Source organism: Mastomys coucha, chromosome X (assembly GCF_008632895.1).
Source record: "Mastomys coucha isolate ucsf_1 chromosome X, UCSF_Mcou_1, whole genome shotgun sequence".
In the NCBI taxonomy this organism is placed as follows: domain Eukaryota; kingdom Metazoa; phylum Chordata; class Mammalia; order Rodentia; family Muridae; genus Mastomys; species Mastomys coucha.
Window position 1 is genome coordinate 127844166 of NC_045030.1, and position 2462 is coordinate 127846627.

The 2462-nt window shown below is 43.3% G+C and overlaps 1 protein-coding gene across 7 annotated transcripts in view; it reads left to right on the forward strand.

Moving 5' to 3' along the window:
• Window positions 1–2462, forward strand: part of Drp2 (dystrophin related protein 2) — a 54782-nt gene that overhangs the window by 41262 nt on the left and 11058 nt on the right. The gene's annotated exons all lie outside the window — the stretch shown is intronic.

Sequence of the window (2462 nt, forward strand, 5' to 3'; positions counted from 1 at the left end):
TTTTAGATCTGAATCTTGCGTTTCCAGTGTGATGGTGTGTCCAGGACTTGCTATGGTAGGAGAATTGGTTTCTGATGGTGGCAAGTGACCTTGGTTTGTGTTGCTTATTTTCTTACGCTTGCCTCCCGCCATCTGGTTAACTCTAATGCTACCTGCCCTTGCTAAATCTGACTGGAGCCTGTCCTTCCTGTGATCCTGGTTGTGTCAGAACTCCTCAGAGTCAAGCTGCCTCTGTTGGCATTAACTGTTTTGCTGCAGAAAAAAAAATGTCTCTAGGAGGTGGGGGTAGGGGAGCAAGATGGTTCCAGGTAGCTCCCTTTCTCTTGTTCACGTGAGTTTTCCTGGTAAATTTCCTATATAGCTCCTGCACTGAATCCAGGTCTCTTCTTTATACTTTGTCATTTTTTTCTACCCCTTCTTGCCAGTACCAAAGTTTGGTACTCAAATTACACAGTTTGTTAGAAGGAGAAATATATACCTTTAACCTGTACTCCCAAATTGAACTCGGTTTCCATGGGCAGCCTTCCCCTCAAAGGCGCCTGAGCCCATCTTGGTCAGTGTCCCTGAACTCAGCCACAGAGCTGCTACATGTGTAGCATCCTGAGCTTGTCCCCTCAATATCTCTTAAGATCAATCTATTTTGTATTTTAGGTATCTGGGTGTTTTGGCTGCATGTATATCTGTGGACCACTTGCATGCCTGGTGCCTGAAGAGACCAGAAGGGAGTGTCAGGTCCCTTGGAACTGGAGTAACAAATAGTTGTAGGCAGTCTTGTGGGTGCTGGGAATTGAACCTGAGTCCTGTGAAACATCAAAGCTCTTTACTGCCAAGCCATCTTTCCCACCCCTCCCTCAATATCTTTATGCTTTGCTGTTCCCTTAGATTCTTGCAGAACCCCAAGTACACTCCATCTGGCTTTCTCCCCTCCCCACCTCTCCATTTTTAAACTGTTTCTCCACAATCCACTTGTCTAAGGTATTGTCTTCAAGTGATGTTAGCACAGGGATGTGTGAGCCAGCGAGAGGAGAGGGGCCATGCCCATTATGCTTTCTTACCATTTACACAAAACATTATAAAGGGCAAACAGAAGAAACTAGCTGGAAGAGAGAAGCTGATAACCCTCTGCCTCCTGTTTGTCTTCCTTGTTCCTAGAATTTATAGAAAAGGGGCAGCAGGATGGCGTGGTGGGTAAAGTGTGCCGAGCTTCATGACTGCAGTTTGATCCCTAGAACACAGGTGCTGGAAGAAGAGAAACAACTCCTGGGAGTTGTCCTTTGACCGACACTGTGTATTGTAGTGGGTAAAAATTTCAAATTTTATTAAAAGAAATTCATAAAAAAGCTTTTTGTATGATAATTTTATTTTTGAGAGCTTCGTACATGGGCAGCACATCTACACACTCCTGTCCCCTCCAAATTTTGCTGTGTTTCCCTCCCAAATGCAAAATCTCCTCTTTAATTATCATTATTTGTATATACATGTATACATACATATATGTGTCTGTATGTATACATACACATACATACATACATACATACATACGTACGTACGTACATACATATATACACACACAAATACATACATCTGTTTCTCCACAGTCCACTTGGGCTGAAGAAATGGCTCTACAGTTAAGAGCACTGCTGTTCCTAAAGGATTCAGGTTCGATTCCCAGCACCCACAAAGCTGCCTACAACAGTTTGTCACTCCAGTTCCAAGGCGCAGATATACATGCAGGCAAAGCACCCAGATGTATAAAATGCAAAATGAATAAATGATAAAAATATACATATCTATATGCATATGTATGTATGCACACATGTATATAGAACCTACTACGTCCATTTAGCTTTGCTACTATGTACATGTGTCCAAAGCAGACTGCTAGGGATTGGATAACCTGCATGGGAGCTTGTCCCTGGAAAGGAATGGCATTAACCTTTCTCTTTCTCTCTCAGCAAGCATTAACCCCTCGTAGCTCTTCCTCTAGGGGTGGGATCATGGAACGTCCCTTGTCTGTGTTGGCATGTCAGCTGCTGTTACCTTAATGGATCCTGTTAGAGAGATCCACAACTAGTCAAAATGTAGATAATAAGGGACTGTAGGGTGCCTGATTCCCACTGATTCCACAGAAAAGGGGATGGGAAGATTGTAAGAGCCAGAAGATCAGGCTACCTGCTTGAGATACTGTCTTCTATGTCTAGCAGTGAAGAACCCATGAGCTTTCAACAATATGATTACCTGAACAATCCCAGTGTAACAACAAAAAAGATACCTTAAAATGTGGCAGTTACATGCTCTCTATAAAAGATTCAAACTATGCAGACAGGAGTGTTCAAAGTTTAAAATGAAAGTCTTTCGGGCGGTGGTGGTGCATGCCTTTAATCCCAGCATTTGGGTAGCAGAGACAGGCGGATTTCTGAGTTTGAGGCCAGCCTGGTCTACAGAGTGAGTTCCAGGACAGC